The sequence below is a fragment of the Natrix helvetica genome, assembly GCF_964273705.1.
Source record: "Natrix helvetica genome assembly, chromosome: 1".
Lineage (NCBI taxonomy): Eukaryota > Metazoa > Chordata > Lepidosauria > Squamata > Natricidae > Natrix > Natrix helvetica.
In genome coordinates this window covers 295581185-295596897 of record NC_138548.1, presented here as the reverse complement: position 1 = coordinate 295596897, position 15713 = coordinate 295581185, and the positions used below count along the sequence as shown (strand labels likewise).

The 15713-nt window shown below is 40.7% G+C and overlaps 1 long non-coding RNA gene across 1 annotated transcript in view; it reads right to left on the bottom strand.

Annotated features, from left to right (window-relative positions):
• Positions 1-14617, bottom strand: part of LOC309383848 — a 498138-nt gene extending 483521 nt beyond the window's left edge. Inside the window, exon 1 of the long non-coding RNA XR_014173934.1 lies at positions 14374-14617. This is a non-coding gene — a long non-coding RNA (uncharacterized lncRNA). The remainder of the gene's footprint in view (positions 1-14373) is intronic.
• Positions 14618-15713: the final 1096 nt, after the last annotated feature.

The window sequence follows — 15713 nt, the reverse complement described above, 5'->3', positions numbered from 1 at the left end:
AGTCGCTGCCCGCTGCCAGAACTACATGCAGACCCTACCCCCAAGACGCCAGTCCTGCTCATTGACTGCTTAGAGACTGATCCTGTCTCATCTAGTGACTTAACAAAGGAGGGAAAGAAACTAGGAAAAAGAAGATTTCAAAACTGGTAACAAATACAAATTGTAATCCACTGGTTAACATCAACAGAAGACATTACATAAAATTATTCTCTCTACCAAATAATACCAAAACTCTTCAGAAAATGCCACGTTCCATATATAAGCAGTATAAACACATTTATATTCTTAGTTACTAATTTTTCCTATAACTGTATTCAATAATTTGAAACTAAAATAAAAGACTGAGCAAGACTAAATTATGTGCATCAAAGACCCCTTAAATTACCTGCAACATCAATGCACATGCAATACACACACACACACAATCTAATATCCAACTGTTTTAAAACAAACATTTAAGAAAGCTGATTAACATGAAGCAATGTTTTCTGATCAATAACATCAATCTTAAATCATAAGAAATGTATTTTACATTCCTTGAAACTTGGAACCATTAATTTTCCAACAGTGGATATTTTACTTCCTCATTCCACATTTCATATGTATTGCTAATTCTAACCATCCTACTTTTTACTTCCACCTAAAAACCGAATGTTTGCCTTTGCTTCAAGGACAGCTTTTCTTAAGGATCCTAGAATTCCAGGGGCCCCTGAAACTGCTAAAGTATCTGGACCATATTATTTTGTCAATATGTGTTTCAGTTCTATATATTGCCAAGCAGTTGCATCTGTAACAGCTTCATAACTGTTGCCAGATTTTTCTCATCCCATTTTCCTATGCTTTTTATAGCATCATAATATAGAAATAATGATCTGACTACAGAATCAATTACCTGTAGAATAAGTGATTGGTTTACCTTCCAAACAGAGCTGGACTGCCATCTGTCAGCGATGCTCTGATTCGGATTCTGTACTGAATTAGGTCTAAAGGACTCCTTCTAATTCCACAACAATGCTTATTTCTCTACTTTGAAATGTCTCATATCTCCAAAACAATCCAACAAAGGGGTGGGTGACTGATGGATTTTTTTTGGTCAATTGGCAACTCTAGACATAGCCACTCCCTGAAAGCTTGGATTGAACTTTGCACGAAATCATAGTTTACTTAACCACATTGTTGAATAAGCCATAATTGGTTGCAGTTTGCATAACAGTAAGTCATAAACCTGGGTTTAACCACGACAGCTTCAGATAAAAGCAAGCCACATTGTCACTAACTGTGAATACAGTCAGTTATTTCTGAAGACTTGCATTCAATCTTTGAGGAATGCAACCTAACCCACCAGCCAGTTAAAATTGCACCTTGTAAACAACATTTCAAAAGAGCTTCCATTGTTTTGTCTATTTTTCTGAAGTTTGGAGAAAGGCAAACCCCTGGATTCATGAAAGCAGCTTCCCAACTGATATAAGCCATTTCACCAAGGGCATCCAATGGGATAGGTGTCAAAAAAGTCAAGATGGCAGCCACAACCAATCAATTGAAGCACTACAACACACATAAAAGGGATGAGACTTTGGCTGCGTGGTCAGAGCTGCCATCTTGACTTTTTTGCCTTCCCCCTGCAGATGCCCTTACATTTCATCAAGCCTTTTTTTCCTCCTAAGGCGAAAGTTGAAATTGACAAATCAACTGCTCTCTTTACACAACACACTGATCTGTGGTGAACTGAAGCGTGCTTTAGGCAGCCCCATTTTAGACAAATATGTTCTGCAAAACCAAACAGTTTGCCAATTAATTAAAAACAGCCACTAAAACAGATACTTCTCCTAGTGATTTTTTTTTTGCTTGTGGTTTCAGAATCACAGGATCACAATTAGGGATATAATTCCTATATATTTTTTTCATTGTACTGTTTTTAAAAGTTTGCACATGGTCTGCCACTTTCAGAACATTAATTCAAAAACTTTCCTTTCTGTATGGTTTAAAGAAAAACCCTTAAAAGAAAAATACTCATTAAATGGGACAAATGCTGTACAATGCCCAGGCCTAATTATCCACAAGGGAATTCATTGGATGCCCTACATAGTCCTAAATAACTGTTCATGAATCTAATATGTATTCTTTTTTTATTTAACTGTGTCTTGATTAACTCCTTCCTAACTGGCGTCCATTTTACCCACTTCATTAGAGCTCAAGCTCTGAGAGGTGATTCAATGCTGCTCTGAAACACTGCTATGAACTAGCAAAAGCAGTATAATCACTTTTTCCCTCTAAGCAAGGAATAGTCTGGAGAAATTTAACTGTTCCCTCATAACAGGTGACTTGCGGGATGGCTCTTTATTGCTTTGTCTTTTGTTAAGACATCCATGGTACCTGATAATCAGCAGCATGTCTACTTCCAGAAAACGATTTGTATTCTATCTTTCTAACGTTTTCCCACCTCTCTAAAGAAATTCCAATAACTAATAGGCAAGTATAAAATACCTTTGTATTCCATAGAGATAAGCCTAGAGCGTTTAAAGAAGGCACGTTTAGCAAATAAACAAGCATTTCCCAATGGGAAATTATCTGTTATGCTAAAGAAGCCTATGAAAAATGAAAATTGTAATTTGGCTGAATATAAAACTAATATAAATCAGGGGTGTCAAACTTAATTTCATTGAGGGCCGCACCACGGTTGTGTTTGACCTTGGAGGGCCAGGGGGTGTGACCAGGGTGGGCGTGGCTAGCTTGACATCACTCATGTCGGAGGTGCCTGTGGTGGGCCGAGTAATCTGTCAGCGAAAACGGGCTCCCAAGCTGTTTTCACTGGCAGAGGCACTGTGTGAACCTGTCCTTTGCTGTTTTCAGGGCAGCCCCGGGAGCCAGATCTAAGCAACCTGTGGGCCGGATCCACCAATCCTGAGTTTGACATTCCTGATGTAAATCATTTGCTTCATTTATTCTGGCATAGAGATAGAGAACTCAAAGATATTTTGGATGGGGAGGTTGTACCAAATCATTTTTCACTGGTCCCACTGACCGAAATTGATGTGATTTAAAATCCAAAACATCTAAAAGCCACCATTATTAACTTCTGCTTTTATAAATGGACAGATTCTATATATTTAGGGAACACCATTCAGAGGGAGGGTAAAGGTTTGTTCTCTGAGCTTGAGGGTTGGTTTCCGAACGTTTCATTACCAGGTAGGGGTGTGTCACATGAAGGTGTTGTGACAGGTCTTGTGATATGATGGGTCAACTGGGAGTCATCAGTGAGTCTTATAATGGGTCAGACGACATTACGGGGTGCCTGGCTGCAGGATCTCTGTCATCATTCTCTTTGGGCCAGCCGGGTGCCTTGCCTGCTTCTGGCCTTCGTCTTTCACCTTCCTCACAGCCTCTCTCACTGCCAACAAGATGGTGGCTCCCATTGAGAGTCTTTGTCTTGCTACTGTTAAGCCATCTTCCATCATTCCTGGAACATGGAGAACCTTTCCACCAGATCTCAAATTGTGTACAAGAGAACAATGGGATACCTCTGTCCCTCAGAACAATGAGCATCCTTTGCTACTGGGCATTCCTTTGGAGGAACATTAAATGATCTGCTTCTCCTCTCAGTCATCTGGGATCAAGCCATTTTAGACTTTAAACAATTGCTCAGAATCAGTTTATTATAAAATAGGGCTATTATGCGATCATTCAAAAGCTGCTGGAGGTTTCTTACTTCCAGCTCCATATATCCTCTGACCTAGCAACTTAAAGGTCAGAATAGTGTTGGAAGAAAAATCCGGTCCATTTCCAAGCCAGGAGAAAGATGCAGGAGCCATGAATTTGGAAGCAAGCTGCAGGAAAGGAGGTCTCTGTTTATTTAGGAATCAGAAGTGAAGTGACTCAGCATTGGTTTTGGGGCAGCTGACAGCCTGGCATGAGGAGTGGATGATTTTTATATCTTTTTGGATCTTTGAGATTGAGATGCATGGTGGGGTTATTTGATTTGATTAGGTTCTGTATTCTAATTGTCCCTATTTGGTTTCCTGGGTGGTGGTCAGGCCAAGGCTAGCCTTGGGGGAAGATAGAGAATGAAACTCTGTGTGGCTTTGTGTTTTCTGACTTAATCCTTAATGCTGTCAATTCAGCCAGTCTCAGTCTTCTAACTGGGGTTACCTGAGGCCATTTTAGCTGGGAGACAGGGAGTACTTTAGCTTCTATGGATGGGTTTTCTTTGCCTTCTCTGTGGGCACGGAAATAAAGAGGGGGTGGCAGTCTCCTATGAGATGATGATTAGGGGACTGGAGATGATTAGGGGACTGAAGACTAAAACATATGAAGAACGGTTGCAGGAACTGGGTATGTTTAGCTTAAGAGAAAGAAGGACTAGGGGAGACATGATAGCAGTGTTCCAATATCTCAGGGGTTGCCACAAAGAAGAGGGAGTCAAACTATTTTCCAAGGCACCTGAGGGTAGAACAAGAAGCAATGGGTGGAAACTAATCAAGGAGAGAAGCAACTTAGAACTGAGGAGAAATTTCCTGACAGTTAGAACAATTAATCAGTGGAACAGCTTGCCTCCAGAAGTTGTGAATGCCCCAACACTGGAAGTCTTTAAGAAGATGTTGGATAGCCATCTGTCTGAAACGGTATAGGGTTTCCTGCCTAGGCAGGGGGTTGGACTAGAACAGTGGTGGGCAACCTTTTTTTTCAACTGAGCCAAATCTCGCCAAAACCACGATTGAAATTTATTTTGAAAGCCACATTTTTAAAACCAAAAATACATAGGATGGTACACTGTTTTTAGTTTCAATAAGTTTCAATAAGTGAACTGTGTGGATGACTTTAAAGTACTTATATTGTAGTTAAGATTTTAATTCTAAAAAATTTCTAAACTCCATACTACTTGCAAATTAAATAGATTGTTAAAATGGCTCTACCATAACAAATAAGAGGAAAAAAAACACCTTCCTTTTGTTTATAAAGTAGTGATTTTAATTTGCTCCAAATGATTTAACATTACAACGTGGGTGGGACTGGAATTTTTATTAGTCAGAAATGTGGTCACAAAGCATGATGTCATGTCATATGACCGGGCTCTCCAGGGATCTGCAAAATTGGCTCTTAAGACTGGTGGACTTCAACTCCCAGAATTCTGAGAATTGAAGTCCACCAGTCTTAAAACAGCCAACTTTGCAGAACTCTGTGTTATAGTAGCAAATTAGCTGATCACGCGGCATACACGGAAAGCGAGGTTTGACCGGGTGGGGCAATGAAACTCCAGGGCTAATTCCCCATGAGAACTGTTGCCTCTGAAGTGATATTTTGCTCCAATATTTTGAAACTTTAAGTGCCCCTTTCCCTTTTTTCTTTTCAACCCACAATGATTAGGGAGGATCCTGAAGTCGGGCAGGGCTGAGAAGCGAGGAGGCAGAAAAAGAAACGGAGGCCAAGGAGCTTCCCCCCCGCCCCCTCCCAGCAAAAATCTAACCGGGGAGCCGGGCGGGCAGTAGCAAATTAGCCGATCATGCCGCGTGGGCAGTAGCAAATTAACCGATCACGCGGCGTGATCGGCTAATTTGCTACTGCCCGCCCGGCTCCCCGGTTAGATTTTTGCTGGGAGGGGTGGGGGGGAAGCTCCTTGGCCTCCGTTTCTTTTTCTGCCTCCTCGCTTCTCAGCCCCGCCCGACTTCAGGATCCTCCCTAATCATTGTGGGTCGAAAAGAAAAAAGGGAAAGGGGCGCTTGTTTTGAAGCGCCCCTTTCCCTTTTTTTATTTTTGACCTACCTACACTGATTAAGGAGAATCCTGAAGTCACAAGTCAGGCGGCAATGAACTTTTGGGGCGGCCGCCCAAGAGGAGGGAGGGGAGCGGGTGCCCGGCACACAGAAGAGCCGCATTAAAGTGTGTAAAGAGCCGCCCGTGGCTTGCCGACCACCGGACTAGAAGACCTCCAAGGTCCCTTCCAACTCTGCTATTGTATTGTATTGTATTATTGTATGATTCTTCCTACAACAGGTAATGGTGATTTCTCAAAATCAGACATTCCCTTTTATCAGGAGGCAGGCAGACTCCCTTTCATTCCAGCTTCCTCCCTCTCTGGAGTAGCAGCAGCCCTTGAAAGATCATAATGATCATAATGCAGACAACTGCACTGCTTCTTTCTTCCCCTACCTGTTTCCACAGTCCCTTTTTCCCAGGTTCCATTTTGGGCTGGAGCAAATACAGCTGCAGAAAGCAGAACAAATGTTAACTAGGTTTTGCCTGCTTAGTATGAAGCTTTAGCAAATTGAGTTTAGCTGAGATTGGTACAGTATTGCATCGATTCCAAACCATATTTGCTTTAGACGGTTTATTGTAGGAAAAAGAATGCCATGAGCTCTGCCTTTAGCTTGTATGCAAACTCATACTGAGATTTTTATGTCAGTTATTTCTCAGCCGAGGTCAGCTTCAGATCTTTACTTTTGAGCAGAAGGCCTTGTCAGTCATGAAAACTCAAAAGACTTCTTGATTTAAAGAAAAGCTGTGTGGTAGCAAGGGAATCCCATAGCTGAGAGTGTTTCCAGATGACCAGCTCATACTAATAATCAAATTTTGCAAACAAGAGCTTAAATGAAATGCTTTACTGTAGTTTTGGGATATCCGTGTCTTACTATAATGGCTAGGTCCACGCACACACTAAGCCATGGCTTACTAAACTAGCCAATTGGCTAAACTCAAACAATCCTAAAGTAACAAACAATATTTATATAGCACGTTGAGTCATAGATTAGCTATTCACATTTTAGCATAACATAACATCTTGTACGAAGCCTAACATTCATAATGCTGTTTCCAGTTCAGTAGCTGGGGAATGGCTGCTCAAAGGATTACTTCACTTGTTAGCTTTAAGTTTTTAATTGGTGAAAAATAACAACCACTACTTTTATTACTACTACAAAATACACCAGTGATCGTGTGGTGAAAAATAATCTGCATGCATTATGGTGATTTAAATAATCTAAACATGAAGAAGAAAAAGAAACTAATAAAAAAAAATCACATGGTAACAATGTAAAATTAACATGAAAATTATTGCATCATCTTCTTCATAGAGTATAAGACATTTCAGAATTAATAATAAACACATATTTTGAATCAATTTCTTTTTCAATAACTAAATACAAAAAATGAAGAAAAATATTTTGTAGACACACACACATGTATATGAATTTTGAAGAAAAAATATTAAAAATTGTAAAAAGAGCATTTTGGTAACCTCCCTTTCTTTCATTCCCATCCATCTTCCCCCATGCAGGCATTTCAAAATAAATAATAAAGACATATTTTGAATCAATTTCTTTTTCAATAACTGAATACGAAAAATGAAACAAAAATATATAACTTTTTTTAAAAAGCTGAACAAAGACAAAAATATACAAACATGCAAAGCATATATTTACAGGTATACATTTGTCGATGAATTGAGGCCATAATTCCTTATAGTCATTCATGTTTGAACTCTATTAATCAATTCATCAAACTGTTGAAAAGATGGAGGCAAATGTTTGCGTTTCTGATGCTGGAAAATAAATCTTTTTATTGTGAATCCATTTCCTTTATCCAGAAGTCACGTCCCATGTGATTGAAATAAAATATATACATTTAAAAACGTTGAATCTCAGTTGAGTTAGTACATATAATTTACCTATTACTGAAATGGGATAATGTGTTTAAATAAATTGTTAATTTCAATACAGCTCCAACAACTTGAAAGTAATAAGGTCATTTCTTAATACTATTTCTTGTTTAAAAAGATGTAATCTAAAAATCTATTGACGTTTTGGTGTTTCCCAAAACTCTTATGCTTTTTTATTGGTCATGTAAAACATAAAAGAAGAAAAATATTTTACAGACACAGACACACACACACACACACACACACACACACACACACACACACACACACACACATATATATATATATATATATATATATATATATATATATATATATATATATATATATATATATATATATGAATTTTGAGAAAAAAATATTAAAAATTGTAAAAAGAGCATTTTGGTCACCTCCCTTTCTTTCATTCCCATCCATCTTCCCCCATGCAGGCACTTATTGCTTCTTGAATATTGTTATACATTACTTTGAGCATTGTTATTCAATTTAGCTTAAATTATATTTATTTTAGTTATGAATTAAATTTATATTACTATTCTTATTACTTTAAAACAGTTTCTCTTTTTCTTAAAAACCAAATGCTTTCTTTTCCTATATATTTTGGATATAAGGGAAACATTCCTGCTTGAATTTGGTTAGACTTCTGCTATGAATATATACTGTCAGATTTTCCATTGCTGCGTATTTTTCAATTTTTGTCTCCCAGTCCTCTATTGACAGCAAGGTTTCTCTTTTCCAATATTGTGCCAGCTTGGTTCTTGCTGCTGTCACAATATATCTTAATAAATTTTGATGCTTTTCATTTGTTCTCTGGGATCATACCTAATAAAAATATGTGTGGCTATAATTCAAATTTTATTCTTAGAATGTTTTGGCTGTTTTAATATATTTCTTTCCAGTACTCTGGGACTTTTGTTGTTGTTTTTACATAACCACCACATATGATCAAGCTTGTTTCCTTTTTCGTTGTGGCATCCTCAACATTTATTGCTGTATGAGTTATCCATTTTGGCAATTGTTGACAGAGTTATTTATCATCTGAAGAACATTTTATACCAATTTTCCTTCAGATTGTGGCTTCGTGCAAATTTTATTGATTTTTTTTTCTCCATAGGTTTTCTCATTGATCCGTGGTTATTGCTTTTTGAACTGAATCAGTTTTATAACCTCAGGAAGACACATCCGAGCTGACCAATCAACTTCTGTACTTACTGACTGCCCACAGGTACTTCCCCCATGGCAGTTGAGTATGGATGAGCAGATTACAGGTTGTCCTCGACTTAACACCATTTATTTAGTGACTATTCAAAGTCACCACCGTGCTGAAAAAAACAATTTATAATTTATCCTTGCACTTATGTCCCAGCAACCACATGATCACAATCTGGGCATTGGACAGCTGGCCTGCACTCACAACAATTGCAGCAATCTACAGTCATCTGATTGTGATGTGTGGTCTTCCCAACAGTTTTCTACAAAGCAAATCAATGGGGAAGATGGCAGGAGATTGCAAGTCACAATCATATGATGTCTGGCTTCATGACTGCAGGTCATTAAGAACCAGTTTAACAACCATAGCAAAAAAGGTCACAACATTGGGTGAGGCAACACAATGCCTCATTTAATGATCACACCACTTAAAAGTGTCCCAATGAGAATTAGAATAACAGAGTTGGAAGTGACCTTCCCGGCTCAGGCAGGAAACCCTTTACCATTTCAGACTGATGGTTGTCCAATCTCTTCTTTAAAAATTCCAGTGTTGGGGCATTCACAACTTCTGGAGTCAAGTTGTTCCACTGATTAATTGTTCTAACTGTCAGGGAATTTATTCTTACGTCTACATGGCTTCTCTCCTTGAGTTCTAGGTTGCTTCTCTCCTTGAGTAATCATGAGTTATAATCATATATTCAAGTCAATCCGTAATTCCTTTACTTCCACAAAAATGGAAGAGAAGAATGTGCTAATTATCTACTTCCTGTTCTGTTTAACTTATTCTCTTTTATGATACAGTCATTTGTCAATTGTAAATGTCTGTAGGACTTTTGAACAAGGCAGGTAGTTGAATGAACCCTGGGGGGGGGAGGGGGGAGGAGCAGAGGATAAATCATACTCAATCAAAACCTATCCATTACTCAGACGTTGCTTCTGTAACTTCATCTGCTAAAGGATCTCAGAAAACCAAAAGACCACTCTTTGGTAATCAGGTCAAAAGCCTGAGATAATGTTTCTTGCCAATTGTGAACCAGGCCATTTCATCTGCCAGATTGTTGGGGGTTCATCCAGTATCTCTTGGAAACCCCATGGCCAAGGCATACCATTTGAATGAATTTAGTTCTATGGAAAGAGGGAGCATCAATAAATCACTGACATATGACAAAAAGTAATGTCCTTCACATCCAGATCATGCAACATCTGCTCAATGTTTTTTTTAAAAAAAAAACATGTGACATCCACATCATTAGAAACAAGATGGCTTGGGACAAGCTGATGGTTGCCATGGAGTCCATGAATTCCTGAGCTGTACTGAAACTGGGCTGGCAACCAGGTCCAATAGTTCAGGGAGGAATCCTAATGAGTAATAGGATAGCCATATTCCAGAGAAACTCCTATCTTATTCTTTTAGTCTAACCACACATGTGGGCATAAAACCCAGCAGCCCTCAAATAGTGATCTTGGCCATAAGACGCAGTTCTCAGTTGCCCAAGAGCCCATATTGCAACACCCCGACCCAGAGCAACCATTCATAACCCAGACCCCTAAAGTGGATGGATAGCGGAACAATGTGATGAGGCGGTTCCTAAGTTTAGAGATGTAACTGGGTTCCTTCCCTCGTGGGGCCCAATAAAATGCCACCATTGCTGTCAACTTGGCCACAAAGCGTCAGAGTGCTTGGCTCCAGCCCCAATGCCACAAACATGTGCACCAACTGCCAGCGCGGTAAAGAGAAGGCCCCAGAAGCCCCCACAAAAGAGCCACCTGGGCCAACAACCTCAGAAAGCGGATCCCCAACCTAAGGTGATGAAAAGTCCAACCAATGGGGAGACCTCAGAGGAGGGAAATGCCGAAGATGACCCAATGGTGAGTGCACCCATCCTCCCCTTTACTATAAAATGCAACCTCCAAGTGCCAGAAATGGGAGTGGAGGGGGAAGTTGGGGCAACTGTGGACACTGGCTGCACCCAATGCAAGTCGATTGTGGAGCAGATAGGCATATGCACAAGACCCCTAAACCATCCCTTTCGGTTTGAGCAAGTGGACGGAACACTGATTGGGGGTGGGCAGCCACAAAAATTACTGAGTTGGTAAAGTTAATGATAGGCTGCCACTATGAATTCCTCAGATTCATCGTGGCTCCAAGAATGCAGGAATCAATTATCTTGGGGCTTGCATGGCTGGACAAGTGGACGCCTACAATAAACTGGGTGGATGGCGTTAGAAAATTGATTATCGGCTTTGGGCTGTTACCATTGGTGGAGACAAAAAGGCCACCCAGGAACAATTGAACTCAACAGCCCAGACCGTCCGGAACTTGCAGCACTTGCAGCAGACACCAAACCCCCAGGGATCCAACAAGTACCAAAAGACTACTGGGACTTGGCGGAGGTGTTCAGTGAGGAAGATGGCAACTATCTTCCCCCTCACCGGTCCACAGATGTGCCAACATGTCTCTCTTAATAAATTGGAATTTTGAGGAAAGCTCTGCCTCGAACTCTGATTTAATTTTGGATGATATTTGGAATGCTGACACATGTGGGCATAAAACCCAGCAACCCTCAAGAAGTGATCTTGGCCACAAGACTCAGTTCTCAGTTCTCTGCCCTCTCCCATTTAACATCTAAATAAAACCACTAGGTATGCAAATAATGCTCACTTACGTGTCTCTGCCTATGCCATTGAAGCAATGTCATTAAGATTCTTTTCCAGGTCTTGGAGGGTCTGGATGGGGAAGAACAGGTTTCAACACAATCCCAGTCAGACAGAGTGACTCTAGGTTTTAGAACTCTCCTGGATCTTGGGCAGAGGTGGGTATTCAGCAGGTTCTGACCAGTTCTGGAGAACCGATAGCAGAAATTTTGAATAGTTTGGAGAACTGGTAAATACCACCTCTGACTGACCCCACTCCCATCTATTCCCTGCCTCCCGAGTCCCAGCTGATCGGGAGGGAATGGGGATTTTGCAGTATCCTTCCCCTGCCATGCCCACCAAGCCACGCCCACCAAGCCATGCCATGGCCACAGGACCGGTAGTAAAAAAAAATTGAATCACACCACTGATCTGGGGATGTCCCTTGTTTTTTTTTACTATAGATGGGATTGTACCCCCTTCTCCCTGACAGAGTTGGTGCAATTTGGGAGCCCTTCTGGGCTCACAGTTTCTGTTCCATTTGCAGGTGGCAGCTGTGCCCAGTAAGGCCTTCATGCCATTTCATCTTGTTCACCACTTGCAGCTGTTCCTGGAAGAAAAGGTGGTACTCTTAGTAACTCATACCTTAAACACCGCCCCGAGTCCCTGCGGGGAGAGGGGGGCGGTATATAAATTTAATAAAACTCAAACTCAAACTCAAACACATTCCAGCTGAATTCTTGCTATGTGCTCTATGTGAGGTCCAATCTTGGTAGACTTCCAAAAATCTTTGAATACCTGGCCTTTTCTTCAGGCACTGAGACGAGGTAGAAGAGCCCGGTGTGTATAGATTTTAGAGACATTATTGTAATGCTTTGTTCTTTCTTGCTTTTATGTTTTGTATTGTGAGCTGCCCGGAGTCACATGAATGGAATACACGGCTGTATAAATGCAGTGAATGAATGAATGAATGAATGAATGAATGAATGAATGAATGAATGAATCAGACATAGGTGCTTGAAGGCACAAGTCAAAAATGGCTAATTAGGCAACAATTGGCAGCTGGTGGCTCTGTAGCCAATCCAAACTAAGGCTGCTGCTGGAATGAAATAAAGTGATCAGAATCAAATCCCGTGAAGGGCTTAATATAATGACAGTCAGAAAACACCAGTCTTTTGCAGAGCAGGTGTTGGCTGCATTTGCAGAGATGTTGGAAGTAAAGGAGGAGGATCCTGTATCCTGCAGGCTATTCATCCTCATCTTGTTCCTGCATCTGTACCTGCACTCAAGTATGGTGATGTCCTTATTGGCAATGGGCTAAGCAAATATTTACCTTAAGCCCTCCTGACACAATGAGCAATAGATTGTCACCGAAATAGGCAGGACTCAGGAGGCCCCCAATTTCTTTAGGAAAGCCAAGGAAGAAGTTTAGGAAAAGTATGGCCTGTCAGCAGACAGGCAAATATTGAGCTAAATGCCACCACTACCTAACTGGTGCATCTCCAATCTCTCATGCAATTAAGTCTACTGGGACCGCTTGACATATTAAGATGTGCCTGCATGGAGGAAATCTGTAACCCAAAAGCATAACTATGGCTTTAATGGGAGATACTCACTCTGCACGGTATTATCACGCCATGATTCTTTTGAGCCAACAACCTGATCAGTGCCTTCACTGTAGGTCGATGATGGTTAACATTTTCGGCACCAAGTGCTGAAACTGGAGCCTACAAGTGTGAGCGCCGGAACTCAGAAGAGAGCAGCTAGCCGGTGCGCATAAGTGCAGCAACCAGATACTCTTTCAGGTTCCGTCGTGCGTATGCACACATCTGGTCTGGCATACATGTGCACCAGCCAGCTGCTCTCTTCCAGGTCCAGTTGCGTCCATGCATGCTGGCATTTGTGTGATGGAACCTGAAAGAGCAGCTGATGACAGCACAAATGCCCACAGATAGGGCTCTGCATGCCTCCCCTGGCACGCATGCCATAGGTTCGCCATCACGGCTCTCGGTTATACTTTAACGTAAAGCTGTAGTTTCCTATTCTGGCGTAGAGAATTAATAATGTGAAAGGGGACTTAAAGAAATGGCCTCTTTTAGCTTCAGCATCCTGGGTAGATTGATAAGGTGTGATGAAAAATCTTACCTTTTGACAACTTAGAGAAGTTTTATATGCCACAGAGTTCAACCCGGTTACTTATTTCCCCTGCAAAAGTCCTATGGGACAATGGAGTCTTTGGCTTCTTTCCCAGGAATATCTAAAGAGTAGAAGAGCAAATACTTGTCAGTCTTTTGCTTTGAGTAGGAGAGTAATTTTCCTGCAAAGTCTGCAGTCTGAGCGTTCTGTATATGTGTCCACTTAACAAAACGCCATTCATCTTCTTTCACAGCAAATCTGGACCTCATTACCTCAGTCATCCAAACAATAAAAGCACAGACTCGGGGCTCTCTGACAGTGGCATCAGCATTCATCATGAATGGGCTGAAGACCAGGGAAATGTAACAGACTAGCAGAACAAAAGACCCCCGAGAAGAGACTTCAAATAGTAAGCCTACTGTGTCCTTGCTTTGTGAAGAAAGAAGGGCGGCAGAGCTGTTGGATCCATTCTACAGGGTGCTCATTAGAGCAGACATGTTTGTTCAGATCCAGGGGTCTGTGGTTGGCAGCACGAGATAGAGAAGGTGAGGAACAAAAAGCAAGAGGGTGCTTAAGGGAAGCATCCAGAATGTCATTTAAGGTATCTGCTAGTCAGATGGGATTCTTTTGGCCCAGATGTGGCCCAAAACACATTTGCAGACTTCACATGGTCTTAAATGTATTTGTTGCCACAGTTGGAATACTGTATCCATTTTTTATCCCTGACATAAAATAGATGCTGGGACTCTAGAAAGAGTGCAGAGAAGAGCAACAAAGATGATTAGGGGACTGGAGGCTAAAACATATAAAGAATGGTTGTTGGAACTGGGTATGTCTAGTTTAATGAAAAGAAGGACTAGGGGAGACATGATAGCAGTATTCTGATAACTCAGGAGTTGCCACAAAGAAGGGGGAGTCATGCTATTTGCCAAAGCACCTGAAGGCAGGACAAGAAGCAATGGATGGAAATTAATCAAGGAGACAAGCAACCTAGAACTAAGGAGAAATTTCCTGACAGTGTGAACAATTAACCAGTTGAAGGGCTTGCCTTCAGAAGTTATGGGTACTGCATCACTGCAGGTTTTCACGAAGAGATTAGAAAGCCAATTTCCAGAATAGTATAGAGTCCCCTATACTGTCTGAGCAGGGGTTGGACTAGAAGACCTCCAAGGTGTCTTTCAACTCTGTTATTTGCTGTTATTACTCTGTTATTTTGTTAATTCTATTAATTACGTTGTTGCACCTTTACATTAAAAAGCCTAAGCTTGAAGAGAGAATAGGGTGGAATAGGTGGAAATATCACAAATGAGACAGGAGCTGGGATTCCCCTTCCTATTTTTTTTATATCTGAATAAAGCAACAGAAGCATGGGAAAATATTGGACTTCAAAATCATCTACTTTGCTTATTTTCAAATACTATTCTTTAAAGGAAGAAGATCTGATCTATCAGAGGACATATTTTAATTGAACATATACTAATCAAAATTCTAGGTAGGGAAGGCTTTTTTCTGCATTATTCTTGTCAAATCTAGTAGTTCCCTCTCAGTGCAGCTCCTCTGCTCTCGACAACAAATATTGTGAACAGACATTCACCTGTACAAGTTTGAATAAATATTTCTGCAGAATGTATTTTCCTTGCAAACCAAAGATCTGAACAAGAGCTCGCCCAAGTGCCTACCCTAAGATTGTTATTGAGTTCTCTTGTGTGTGTACACCTGTGGGTGTATATATAAACATCCATGTGCAAAATAAAGGGTAAAAACCTCTGCATAGAAAATTAGACTGAAATCACATCATCAAAATCACCCATTTAGGAGCCAACATTTGACAGCATGATTATATGCCACTTGAAGGAGAAAAATGAAAGTAGTTTTCCTCTCATATGCCTCTTGCTTCTATTTATTACTCCACCCACCATGAAAAACAGGCTGTAAAAACCTTCCTATAATGTTTCCAAAGTCTTCTCCAACACTTCAGAAAGTTAGGGGCAGAATTAAGTCTCCTCACCCTTCAACTGTTGCTGTAGCCCATGCATCTGATGAACTGGGCTAGGATCCATTAATGTTTCACTTGATAATATAGTTA